At 48.8% G+C, this 13,773-nt stretch overlaps 1 protein-coding gene across 1 annotated transcript in view; it reads left to right on the top strand.

Annotated features, from left to right (window-relative positions):
• Positions 1-13,773, top strand: part of LOC105483852 (cilia and flagella associated protein 99) — a 72,918-nt gene that overhangs the window by 58,942 nt on the left and 203 nt on the right. The gene's annotated exons all lie outside the window — the stretch shown is intronic.

Genomic DNA, 13,773 nt, shown 5'->3' with positions numbered 1-13,773 from the left:
CAGGCTGGAGTGCAGTGGCACGATCTCAGCACTGCAACCTCCACCTTGCAGGTTCAAGCAATTCTCCTGCCTCAGCCTCCCAAGTAGCTGGGATTACAGGCACGCGCCACCACGCGTGGCTAATTTTATGTATTTTTAGTAGAGGCGGGGTTTCACCATGTTGGCCAGCCTGGTCTTGAACTCCTGACCTTATGATCCACCCGCCGCGGCCTCCCAAAGTGCTAGAATCACAGGTGTGAGCCACCACATCCGGCCCTTTTCTTTTCTTTTTTTTTTTTTAAGAGAAGGTTGTCTTCCTATGTTTCCCAGGGAGGAGTGCAGTGGCCATTTGCAGGTGCCATTATATAGCACAGTACAGCCTAAAACTTGTTTTTGTTTTTGTTTTTGTTTTTTTTAAAGACAGAATCTTGCTCTGTCACCCAGGCTGGAGTGGTGCAGTGGCACAGTCTCAACTCACTTCAACCTCCACCTCCTGGGTTCAAGTGATTTGCCTGTCTCAGCCTCCCGAGTAGCTGCGATTACAAGTGGGCACCACCACACCTGGCTCATTTTTGTATTTTTAGTAGAGACAGGGTTTCACTATGTTGGCCCGCCTGGTCTTGAACTCCTGACTTCAGGTGATATGCCCACCTCAGCCTCCCAAAGTGCTGGGATTATAAGCATGAGCCACTGTGCCCAGCCTACAGCCTCAAATTTCTAAGCTAAAGTGATCCTCTTGTCTCAGTCTCCCAAGTAGCTGGGAATACAGGTGCTGATACGGTTTGGCTGTGTCCCCACCCAAATCTCATATTGAATTCCCACATGTTGTGGGAGGGACCTAGTGGGAGGCAATTGAATCTTAGGGGCAGGTCTTTCCCATCCTGTTCTCGTGATGGTGAGTAAATCTCAAAGAGATCTGATGCTCTAGGCCCGGATGCGGTGGCTCATGCCTGTAATCCCAGCACTTTGGGAGGCCAAGGCGGGCGGATCACGAGGTTAGGAGTTTAAGACGAGCGAAACCCTGTGTCTACTAAAAATACAAAAATTAGCTGGACATGGTGGTGCATGCCTGTAGTCCCAGCTATTTGGGAGGCTGAGGCAGGAGAATCGCTTGAACCCAGGAGGTGGAGGTTACAGTGAGCAAGATCGCGCCACTGCACTCCAGCTTGGACAACAGAGTGAGACTTCGTCTCAAAAAAAAGAAAAAGAGATCTGATGCTTTTATAAGGGGGAGTTTCCCTACACAAGCTCTCTTTGCCTGCTGCCATCCATGTAAGACATGACTTGCTCCTCCATGCCGTCCGCCATGATTGTGAGGCCTCCCCGGCCATTTGGAACTGGCTTTTGTAGACCTCTTGCTTTTGTAAATCACCCAGTCTCAGGTATGTCTTTATTAGCATTGTGAAAACAGACTAGTATAGTAAGTTGGTACCAGTAGAGTGTGATGCTGCTGAAAAGATACCCGAAAATGTGGAAACAGCTTTGGAACTGGGTAACAGGCAGGGGTTGGAAGAGTTTGGAGGGCTCAGAAGAAGACAGGAAAACGTGGGACAGTTTGGAACTCCCTGGAAACTTGTTGAATGGCTTTGACCAAAATGTTGGTAGGGATATGGACAATGAAATCCAGTCTGAGCTGGTCTCAGATGGAGATGAGGAACTTGTTGGGAACTGGAGCAAGGGTGACTCTTGTTATGTTTCAGCAAAGAGACTAGCAGCATTTTGCCGCTGCCCTAGAGATTTGTGGAACTTTGTACTTGAGAGAGATGATTTAGGATATCTGGTAGAGTAAATTTCTAAGCAGCAAAGCATTCAAGAGATGACTGCTGTTAAAGGCAATCAGTTTTTTTTGGTGTTTTTTTGGTTTGAGACGGCGTCTCGCTCTGTCGCCCAGGCTGGAGTGCAGTGGCGTGATCTCGGCTCACTGCAAGCTCCGCCTCCCGGGTTCCCGCCATTCTCCTGCCTCAGCCTCCCGAGTAGCCAGGACTACAGGCGCCGCCACCTCACCTGGCTAGTTTTTTGTATTTTTTAGTAGAGATGGGGTTTCACCGTGTTAGCCAGGATGGTCTCGATCTCCTGACCTCGTGATCCGCCCGTCTCGGCCTCCCAAAGTGCTGGGATTACAGGCTTGAGCCACCGCGCCCGGCTGGCAATCAGTTTTATAAGGGAAGCAGAGCATAAAAGTTTGGAAAATTTGCAGCCTGACAATGTGCTAGAAAATAAAATTCCATTTTCTGAGGAGAAATTAAAGCCAGCTGCAGAGATTTGCATGAGTAACAAGGAGCCAAGCGTTAATCCCCAAGACGGTGGGGGAAAATGTCGCCAGGGCATGTCAGAGGTCTTCATGGCAGCCCCTCCCATCATGGGCCCAGATGCCCAGGAGGAAAATATGGTTTCCTGGGCTGGGCCTAGGGTTCCTCTGCTGTGTGCAGCCTAGTGACCTGGTGCCCTGCATTCCAGCTGCCCCAGCTGTGGCTGAAAGGGGCCAACATAGAGTAGAACTCAGGCCGTGGCTTCAGAGGGTACAGGCCCCAAACCTTGGCAGCTTCCACATGGTGTTGAGCCTGCGAGTACACCGAAGTCAAGAATCAGGGTTTGGGAACCTCCACCTAGATTTCAGAGGATGCATGGAAACACCTGGATGCCCAGGCAGAAGTTTGCTGCAGGGGCAGGGCACTCATGGAGAACCTCTGCTAGGGCAGTGCAGCAGGGAAATGTGAGGTCAGAGCCCCCAAGCAGAGTCCCTACTGGAGCACCACCTGGTTGAACGGTGGGAAGAGAACCACTGTCCTCCAGACCCCAGAATGATAGAGCCTCTGACAGTTTGCACTGTGCACCTGGAAAAGCTGCAGACACTCAACACCACCCCATGAAACAGCTGGGAGGGAGGCTGTACCCTGCAAAGCCACAGGGGTGGAGCTGCCCAAGACCTTGGGCACTCACCTCTTGGATCAGCATGACTGGTTGTGAGACATGGAGTCAAAGGAGATCATTTTGGAGCTTTGAGATTTGGACTGCTCTGCTGGATTTCGGACTTGCATGGGGCCTGTAGCCCCTTTGTTTTGGCCAATTTCTCCCATTTGGAATTACCCAATGCCTGCACCCCCATTGTATCAAAGAAGTAACTAAATTGCTTTTGATTTACAGGCTCATAGGTGGAAGGGACTTGCCTTGTCTCAGATGAGACTTTGGACTTTTGAGTTAATACTGAAATGAGTTAAGACCTTGGGACTGTGGAAAGGCATGACTGGTTTTGAAATGTGAGGACATAAGATTTGGGAGGGGCCAGGGGTGGAATGGTATGGTTTGGCTGTGTCCCCACCCAGATCTCATCTTGAATTTCCACATGTGGGAGGGACCTGGTGGGAGATAATTGAATCATGGGGGCAGATCTTTCCCATGTTGTTCTGATGATGGTGAATAAGTCTCACAAGATCTGATAGTTTTGTAAGGGGAAGTTTCCCTGCACAAGCTCTCTTTGCTTGCCGCCATCCATGTAAGATGTGACTTGCTCCTCCTTGCCTTCCATCTTGATTGTGAGGCTTCTCCAGCCATGTGGAACTGTTAAGTTCATTAAACCTCTTTTGTAAGTTGACCAGTCTCAAGTATGTCTTTATCAGCATTGTGAAAACGGACTAATACAGGTGCACACCGCTGCACTGGCTCCAGTCCCGCTTTTAAGGCTCCATTTGTTTCTTAATTGTGACTGTTTTTACTTGCAATGTAAAGGCTTCATTTCCCCCATCTCTGAAATTATTTTTTTTCTTTTTCAAAAACGCTCTGCCATGTATTCAAGGTATCTGCCATCTCTTTCAAGCATGTGATCAGCTTGATAACTTTTGCTGGGGGTCAGTGTTCGGAATGACAGGCTGGAGTGCAGTAGCACAGTCATAACTCACTTTAGCCTCGACCTCCCTGGGCACAAGCAATCCTCCCATCTTAGCCTCCTGAGTAACTGGGACTACAGGCGTGTGCCACCACAGCCTGCTAGGTTTTTTGTTTTTTTTTTTTTTTTTTGGTATTAATATTTTGTGGAGAAAGAGTTTCACTGTGGTGACCAGGCTGGTCCAGAACTCCTGGGCTCAAGCAGTCCTGCCTCAGCCTCCCAAAGTGCTGGGATTACAGGCATGAGCCTCTTTCCTGGCCCTAGAGTTTGCTAATTTCATTCTTTTTGTTTGTTTGTTTTGAGGCAGAGTCTCACTCTGTCACCCAGGCTGGAGTGCAATGGTGCAATCTCGGCTCACTGCAACCTCTGCCTCCCGAGTTCAAGGGGTTCTCCTGACTCAGCCTCCTGAGTACCGGGGATTACAGATGCCCGTCACCATGCCTGGCTAATTTTTGTTTTTTTAGTAGAGTTGGGGTTTCACCATGTTTGCCAGGTTGGTCTCAAACTTCCAACCTCAGGTGATCTGCCCACCTCGGCCTCCCAAAGTGCTGGGATTACAGGCATGAACCCAGACCTTGATAATTTCAGTGGGGAAAAAAAAATCTTATTTACATGTTTGGGCCAAGTGCTGTGCTAATGGGTGGGGACACCTTGATAAGTATTTGATAAGTTATGTTTCTTGTCTTAAGGGAGTATAGAAGGAATGGTTAAGTCAGCACTGGGAGGAGTGAGAGAAATTGAAGCCCTTTGAGGTAGGCCTTGAATGAGCAGAAATTCCCCCAAAGGGTGGGAGTGGCAGGACCAACCTGGCCAACTTCGGACCTTCTTTGAGTTCCAAAGTCAGGTACTTTGAACTGGCTTCCAGGATTCCTGGAGTAAAGTACAGTTCTGCTTGAAGTGTTTGTTTGGAAACATGAGTTTGTTCCAGTGAGGCTGCTGTATTAGATAACCACTTGAGAGTTTGCTGTACACCATGTCATCTGTGAGAAACGTTAGGTGATCGTGAAAAGTTGAGGCCAGCTGTACCAAGCCATGTAATATACACCCCTTCAACATAGATCAGTCACCTCAGTTGACTTGTTGTATGTGAGCCACAGTTGTGTACATCGGATGTTACAGCATTCACTCGCTTTGCAAACTCCACTTCTCAATAACTCACAAGCTGTAAACCGTCTGAGGCCCACTTCCACAGAGCAAGCCTCAGGCCTTTTTCAAGGTAAAGTATCACAGTTACTTGTTTTTTTTTTTTTTTTTTTTTTTTTTTTTTTTTTTTTTTTTTTTTTGAGACGGAGTCTCACGCTGTTGCCCAGGCTGGAGTGCAGTGGCGCGATCTCGGCTCACTGCAAGCTCCGCCTCCCGGGTTCCCGCCATTCTCCTGCCTCAGCCTCCTGAGTAGCTGGGACTACAGGCGCCCGCCACCGCGCCCGGCTAATTTTTTTGTATTTTTAGTAGAGACGGGGTTTCACTGTGGTCTCGATCTCCTGACCTTGTGATCCGCCCGCCTCGGCCTCCCAAAGTGCTGGGATTACAGGCTTGAGCCACCGCGCCCGGCTTTTTTTTTTTTTTTTTGAGACGGAGTCTCGCTGTGTCGCCCAGGCTGGAGTGCAGTGGCCGGATCTCTGCTCACTGCAAGCTCTGCCTCCCGGGTTTTTACGCCATTCTCCTGCCTCAGCCTCCCGAGTAGCCGGGACTACAGGCGCCCGCCACCTCGCCTGGCTAGTTTTTTTTTTGTATTTTTTTAGTAGAGACGGGGTTTCACTGTGTTAGCCAGGATGGTCTCGAACTCCTGACCTCGTGATCCGCCCGTCTCGGCCTCCCAAAGTGCTGGGATTACAGGCTTGAGCCACCGCGCCCGGCCACTTGTATTTCTTAACCATTTAACGTGTAGAACTTTACTACCATTTTCACTAGATTGTTTTGTGTATGTGTGTCACTGACAAAATTTTTTAGTGTTGTGCCCCTAATTCCATTTTTCCTCACAAATGGTGGGTTTTTGCGTAGCAAGATGCTTTTTTATTTTTTTTAAGAAACACATGTCTGTAACTGCAAATGAACCCAGAAAAGTGAGGAGGAGTTGGGAGAGGAGGTTGGCTATATGATATGAAGACTTTGGCGTATGTTCTGTAGGCAATGCTTGTGATTATTTGGGAGCACTTGCAATATTCTTGGATATTTTGGAGCCTGGTGATTCTTTGCATTACCTTGTGGTGCTTTTAACTTCCATGAACCTCCTCCTCCCCCTTCTCCCTTCTGCCTTCTGTCACCTTCAGAGCATTCCTGTTGTGTGTGCCTGTTTTTCTTTATCTTCACCGGGAGCCAGTGATTTTTTGACTTGCATGTGTGTTTTTGTTTTGTTTATGATATTTTTTTGAGACAGTTTTGGTTTTTTTGTTTTTTGTTTTTTGTTTGAAGACAGAGTCTTGCTCTGTTGCCCAGGCTGGAGTGCAGTGGCACAGTCTCTGTACACTGCAAGCTTCGCCTCCGATGTTCACACCGTTCTCCTGCCTCAGCCTCTGGAGTAGCTGGAACTACAGACGCCTGGCTAATTTTTTGTATTTTTAGTAGAGACGGGGTTTCACTGTTAGCCAGGATGGTTTCGATTTCCTGACCTCGTGATCTGCCCACCTCGGCCTCCCAAAGTGCTGAGATTACAGGCGTGAGCCACCACACCCGGCGTTTTTGTTGTTTTTAAGACAGGGTCTCACTCTCACCAAGGCAGGAGTGCAGTGGCGCGGTCATGGCTCACTGTAGCTTCAACCTCCCACTCTCAAGTGAGCCTCCCACCTCAGCCTCCCAAGTAGCTGGGAGCTGGGACTAGAGTCACACACCACTATGCTCAGCTAAGTTTTTGTATTTTTGTGTAGAGACGGGGTTTCCCCATGTTGCCCAGGCTGGGACACTGACTTGTTAGTTTACTTTCTAGGTAAAGTGTTGAGAGTTGAAGAGGGTCTAGATTAGGACTTCTGGATGCTGGATTTCTCCACCAAGATGCAAGCCCTTAAAGAGCTGGGTTTGGCTAGCCCTTTGGTGACAGCTTGTATTGCTCCTCAGCCCACAGATGCACCTGACTAAGGATAGAAGAACATGTCTCTGTTGAGGAGCCTGGAGCCGGAGAAAGTGCTGTTTGAGATGAGGCCTCCTCTGGTGTGCCCTTCAGAGAATCCCATTGTGGGGCACTGCTCAGCTGCTCCCACCTGGTATGGGTCAAATAATCAGATTTGTGAGCGTCTCACAACCAACTCTATAGCCCAACCAACCCTGAATTCTGGATACAGTAGAGGCAGCTAAGCTGCTAGCTGGTCTTCTCCAGCAGGCTTTGTGCTCAGTGGCCATTAACACCAGGTAGCTTGGCAAGCCTGCCTCCTGTGCTGACTGTGGGCTCTGGGGAAGTGTCGAGAATGTTGACGGCCTCTAGCAGTACACCTGCCCATCGGCCTCTGGAGGAGTTGATCCTTCGATTTCCTTCATGATCTTACCCTTTCTCCTGGCCTCCAGAAATTACGTTGTGTTTGTATGAGACTCCAAAGCCTAGGCCATCTTGGCTGAAAGATGGGAAAGCCCTTTGTGCCTTTCAGGACCCTGGGGATTTTGGTTGTAGCCTGATCGCTGGTGGCAGCTTAATCAGGGCCATAAGATAATTTTATGGAAGACCTGGTTACTTGGCATCTGAACCTGCCTCATTGCCTCTCTGAGCATAGTCTGCTGCTTTCTGCTTTGATCAAATTCATTCCTCTTGTCCCTGCAAACCTTCAAGGGAGGCCAATGTTCGAGGCCCCTGAGCCTTAGGAATAAATAACTCTGGGTGAGAACTGCCTGTCATTGGCTCTGTGCCGGCTTTCTTCAACCTCCTCTGAGTCCTCCTCTAAGTCTAAGCCATTGTGATTAGCTACATCCTGCCAAGTCTCTTCTGGAAATGAATAAAGCCCTTGCTAAGAGCCGGAAACATTGGTTCCAGTTCCTCCTGGGGTGAAGCTTTGTTTTATTGAATAGCACTCATACCTGTAAGAAGAGCCATTTTCTCCAGCCCTTCTGATATAACATCTATTTATTACTTAATGTGTTGATCATTTGTCCAGCTAGGATATATGCTCCTTGGGTGGTTTTTTGTTGCTGTTTCCCATTCTGTTCCTAGCCCCTGGAGCAGTGCCTTACCCAGACTAGGCACCTGTGAATAGTGAGCGAATTAGCTGATAGAGTTGCCTTCTGGGTGCGAGGAACCATACTGCGTGTTTCATTCAGCGGCCACTGGTTCCACAGAGGTGAGGCGTTCTACTCAGTTAAAGATGCGGACACTGAGGCACAGAGGGCAAGTCTTTGTCCAAGGCTGTAGGGCTTATTGGCCAGCCACATCATTGCTGACCACTTACCACATACTCTCATTTGTATAATGAGCAAGAGGCTCGTATTTCTTCTGAGTATTAAGATGTGGTTTTTAATATGACTGAGGGTATCAAAGTTCCGTTTAAGAGGTGTTTGTGACCAGGTGCAGTGGCTGACTCTATAATCCCAGCACTTTGGGAAGTTGAGGTGGGCAGATCACTTGAGGTCAGGAGTTGGAGACCATCCTGGCCAACATGGCAAAACCCCATCTCTACTAAAAATACAAAAATTAGCCGGGCATGGTGGTGGGTTCCTATAATCCCAGCTAGTTGGGAGGCTGAGGCATGAGAATTGCTTGAACCTGAGAGGTAGAGGCTGCAGTCAGCCAAGATCACACCACTGCACTCCAGCCTGGGTGACAGAACAAGACTGTCTCAAAAAAAAAATTATGTGTTTTTATTTATTTGTTTATTTTGAGACTGAGTTTCACTCGTCGCCCAGGCTGGAGTGCAATGGCACTGTAAACTCTGCCTCCTGTGCTCAAGTGATTCTCCTGCCTTGGCCTCCCGAGTAGCTGTGATTACAGGCGCCCACCACTACATCCAGCTAATTTTTGTGTTTTTAGTAGGGAGTAGGTTTCCCCATATTGGTCAGGCTGGTCTCGAACTCCTCACCTCAGGTGATCTGCCCACTTTGGCCTCCCAAAGTGCTGGGATTACAGGCGTGAACCACCATGCCCATTTCAGTGGGTGATTGTATCAGACCCTGCCTCCCAGGCAGGATTTGAGGGTTCTGTGTACCTGATGTAGGGCTGGGCTAAACAGAAGAGCTTCTCATTAGAGCATCTCCCCGTGGACTGGCTGCAGAGTTACAGCATCATTCTGGTTCTGGTGTGCTCCCCACTGCCCCTTTTCCGCTGACTCACTCTTTGCTCATAGGAATACAGTGATATGAGATAGAGTTGTAGAATTTGGTTCCAGTCTAACCCTCTTCCTGTTTCCTGCCCGCCTGACAGTCTGTCTCTGTCAATTAGCAGACTCTCTTATATATGATAGAGACACATGCACATATGAATACACCGTCTCTGACTTAGTGGGGTTTTTTTTGTTTTTTGTTTTGTTTTGAGAGAGAGCCTCGCACTCTTGCCCAGGCAGGAGTGCAGTGGCGCCATCTCGGCTCCCTGCAGTCTCCGCCTCCCTGGTTCACGCCATTCTCCTGCCTCAGCCTCCCGAGTAACTGGGACTACAGGCGCCCGCCACCGCGCCCGGCTAATTTTTTGTATTTTTAGTAGAGACCCGGTTTCACCGTGTTAGCCAGGATGGTCTCTATCTCCTGACCTTGTGATCTGCCCACCTCGGCCTCCCACAGTGCTGAGATTATAAGGCGTGAGCCACTGCGCCTAGCCAATTTACAGTGTTTTATTTAGGATTTTTCAACTTAAGATTTATTGGGAGTTAACCTCATTGTAAGTCGAGGAGCATCTGCACATCATATACATCCATAAATATACATAATTAAATGTCATACTCCTGCTAGAGTTGGGGGGGTCAGTATCTGAAGTGCTTATAATAGCTTTATGTGGGGGTGATCCTCTAAGAATAAGAGAATAGTTACGTAGACCTTAAATAATAAATTATAAGAATGAAGAAAGCCCCGAAGCCCCCCCGACTTCCACCCTGTCAGTCACCTCTCTGTCCTATACTCTGTCACTACCCCTGAGCCTCACGGCTTTCTTCATGCCTGGTCTACCCTGAATCTCCTCCTTGGTCTACCGTCTGACTTGTTCAGTCTCCCATCTGTTCTCTTCGGCACCTTTGTTGTCCTCAGTTCTCTCCCCACCTCCACACAGTGCTTGTCTGGGACATCCCTCTTCCTTCCGCCCACCCCACCCACATACATTGTTTCTTGACTGACACCTCCTGTCACTTTAGGCCCCATTCAGTGCCGCTTCCTCTAGACAGCCCAGCTTGATCCTCCGTGCAGTTAGGCTGGGACTGCAACTCCTTTGCTGCTGCTTCCACTTGCTTAGGTCACCGTGTCCCACTTCTGTGTCTGAGCTCACTGGCTGCCTTTTAGTTCCTCAGCCTGTGCATTGGAGCTGTTCATTGCTTCTTCCTCCTTGAAGAAGGAGGTTTTGTCTAAGTGACAGCTCCAGGTTATCATCCTAGCTTTGTTTCTTTTAAATTCTCTTTTACAGATTCTATCTACCTGCTTCCCCAAGTTTTCACACATTCTGAAATCTCTACGTCCATCCCAGTTCTCACTCTTGAGTTTCCAGCTACCTTCGGCCCTTTCTCCCTGGGTATCTCACACCCCACTTTTCTAAAAGTACACTCAGCTCCTGTTTCTATTCTCCCTTCCCTCGTTGGGTTTTGTGGTATCACTCTTGCAGGGTAAAAAGCTAGATAACCTTGACATGAGTTGTTTCTCCTTTCACCTTGGAACTTTAGGGCTCTCTTGACCATCCCCAGTCAGGAATGACCACTTCTCTACCCCAGCTCCTCTTTTCTTAGTGGCGGGGGTGCCATCAGCACCCCACTCTTACCCTCATTTATTCCTTCAATAAATGTGAGCATCCGCTTTGTGTAAGGTCTTAGCTAGGTACAAAGTAAATCGAGCCCTGTCCTCGTAGCACTTGTGTAAGTGAGAGCATCCTGGACGAGAGGCTGGAGGATGGTGGGGCCCTTTCCTGAAATGGAGTGTATGTTGGCGGAAGGAGGAGGCATGGGTTCCTTTTGGAACACACTAAATTTGAGATATCTGAAAAATCACCATCAGTGTTCCAGCTAGTTTCTAGAATTGATGTATTTGATTCTGGCACTAACATACCTATTTGAGGGTGCAGGTTTTGGTGTCAGACTGCCCTGGTTTAAGTCTAGGCTCTGTTTACTAGGTGTGGACGACTTTGGGCAAGTTACTTAACTTTAATCCTTAGCTGCTTCATGTGTAAAAAGGGGACCATAACAGTGCCTGTTTCCCTACTGGGTGATACGAGGAGCACATGTGGTAATATTTGGGAAGCACAGTGCCTTGTGCAGATGCATAGAAGGCACATCTCAGTGTTGTTAGTTTTCTTATTCCACTGGACTCTCACCTACATGATCCTTTGTAGTTGGTGAGGGCTACTTTCCCATGACCCCTAAGGTCTCCTTTCACTCTGCATTTCTACATTTCTGCATTTATTTATTTATTTATTTATTTATTTATTTATTTTGAGATGGAGTCTCGCTCTGTTGCCCAGGCTGGAGTGCAGTGGCCGGATCTCAGCTCACTGCAAGCTCCACCTCCCGGGTTCACGCCATTCTCCTGCCTCAGCTTCCCGAGTAGCTGGGACTACAGGTGCCCGCCACCTCGCCCGGCTAGTTTTTTGTATTTTTTAGTAGAGACGGGGTTTTACCGTGTTAGCCAGGATGGTACATTTCTGCATTTCTACATCCCCACTATGAATGAGGCAGGGAGGTATGCAGCCCCTTCTTAAAGCTGGGTGGGAGGTCGGGCGTGGTGGCTCATGCCTGTAATCCCAGCACTTTGGGAAGCTGAAGCAGGTGGATCACCTGAGGTCAGAAGTTCAAGACCAGCCTGACCAACCTGGTGAAACCCCGTCTCTACTAAAAGTAGAAAAATTAGCTGGGTGTGGTGGCACACGCCTGTAATCCCATCTACCTGGGAGGCTGAGGCAGGAGAATCGCTTGAACCTGGGAGGTGGAGGTTGCAGTGAGCTGAGATTGCACCACTGCACTCACTCCAGCCTGGGCAACAGAGTGAGACTCCGTCACAAAAACAAAACAAAACAAAACAGTGGGATGTGATATCACACAGCGTTTTAGGGCTTGAGCAGAAGGTTGGAGCTGGGCACTGGAAAGGTGAATTTGGAGAGACTGTCAGCCTGTGCTGTGGGGCTGAGTGTGGTGATGGGTATGTGTCAGCCCACAGACCCTGAGCCTTTACAGTGTGTCTGCACTGCTCCAAACACTCTCTTCTAATAACTTCTGGAATCCTTACACACCATTGAGGTAGGTGCAGTTCTGTTCTATAGACAAGAAATGGGGCACAGAGAAGTTCAGTGCCATGCCCCAAGGTCACAGGTTGGGGTTCAGGTGCCTGGATTTTTTTTTTTTTTAGATGGAGTTTGGAGTTGGGCTCTCGTTGTCCAGGCTGGAGTGTAATGCTGTGATCTCAGCTCCTCCACCTCCTGGGTTCAATAGATTCTTCTGCCTAATTCAAGAGTAGCTGGAATTAGAGGCATCCACCACCACTCTCGGCTAATTTTTTGTATTATTTAGTAGAGATGGGGTTTCACCATGTTGGCCAGGTTAGTCTCAAACTCCTGACCTCGGGTAATCCACCCGCCTCGGCCTCCCAGAGTGCTGGGATTACAGGTGTGAGCCACCGCACCCAGCTGGTGCTTGGATTTCAATCCCAGTTGCCTGGCTCAAGAGATGTGCCCTGATTGCAGTGCCAGCCTGGCTCCACACCATGCTTAGGAGTTAGGTCTTGATAAGGATCCAGGGAAAGTTGCTGCGGCAAATGTTTTGGAAAGATGGCCTGGCAGTAGGGTAGATGGGCACCCAGGGACAGGAGACCCAGCATGAGCAGGCATGGTAATGGTGCAGAGAAGGATGACACGGCAGCAGCACTGGGGATGCACAGAGGGTGGATATGAAGAGCGTTCCTGTTGTTTCCACCACCTAGATCCCTTTCACCTGTGTCTGCTTTGCAACTCCATCCCATTATGCTACTTCAGTATGTACCATGGTGTAGTCTCTGGAACAGCAGCACCTGGGAACTTACTAAGACGTATAAATTGGAGGGCCTAGCAGCCTGGGCTTAACAAGCCCTCTGTGGGGGAGCCTGATGCTTGAGGCTCATGCTTGAGAAGCACTCTCCTAATCTAAGCTGCTAGCACCCAGCAGTGGGTGACCACAAGGGTCTTGTCCTTGCTTTGGCTCTCTCCTAGTCCCTCAGCCTTGTCCTGTGCTCAGGGCTTGTGGCTCCATTACCCACTGCATTGCTGACACTGAGTTTACCGTGTTCAGCCTCACTTCTCAGTGAAATCCAAGGGCCTCTCAACCTCTGCATCTGGTGATTTCTCTGCCTTTGCTCAAAGCTTCTACTTGGCTGCCTAGTCCACAGTCTCCTGGTTCACCATTCACCTGGTCCCAGCAACAGAAGTCTCAGCTGGACACGCAGTGTGCTTTAGAGTGAATGGCTCTTGTCTCCTCAACTCTAGATGGTGACAGTGAAATTGTGGGAAGAGCCTGAGGCTCTGAGCTCTGTTTGGCCTCAGAAGCTCTTTCCCTTCCCTTCCGGTTACGGTTACTGAGGAGTTGGTGTGGTCGTGTGTGGCAGTCCTGACTTGCACCTCTTCCCAGGCGTTAGCACAGTACCTTGCCGAGATGGCAGGAGCCAGAAAGGAGGTACCATAATAATTACAGTTGCAGACTTTAGGATCAGGAAGTCCTATATGCAACAAGAATGCTTGCTTCCTAAGATGAATATAGAATTAAGGATGTCATTGCGTAACATATTCAGCAAAGAACCTAGGGACAGAAAGGACCAGTACTTTATCGAGCTGAGCTTTGTTTCAGTGA

The sequence above is a fragment of the Macaca nemestrina genome, chromosome 3 (genome assembly GCF_043159975.1).
Source record: "Macaca nemestrina isolate mMacNem1 chromosome 3, mMacNem.hap1, whole genome shotgun sequence".
Lineage (NCBI taxonomy): Eukaryota > Metazoa > Chordata > Mammalia > Primates > Cercopithecidae > Macaca > Macaca nemestrina.
This window is presented reverse-complemented; position numbering and strand designations above follow the sequence as displayed.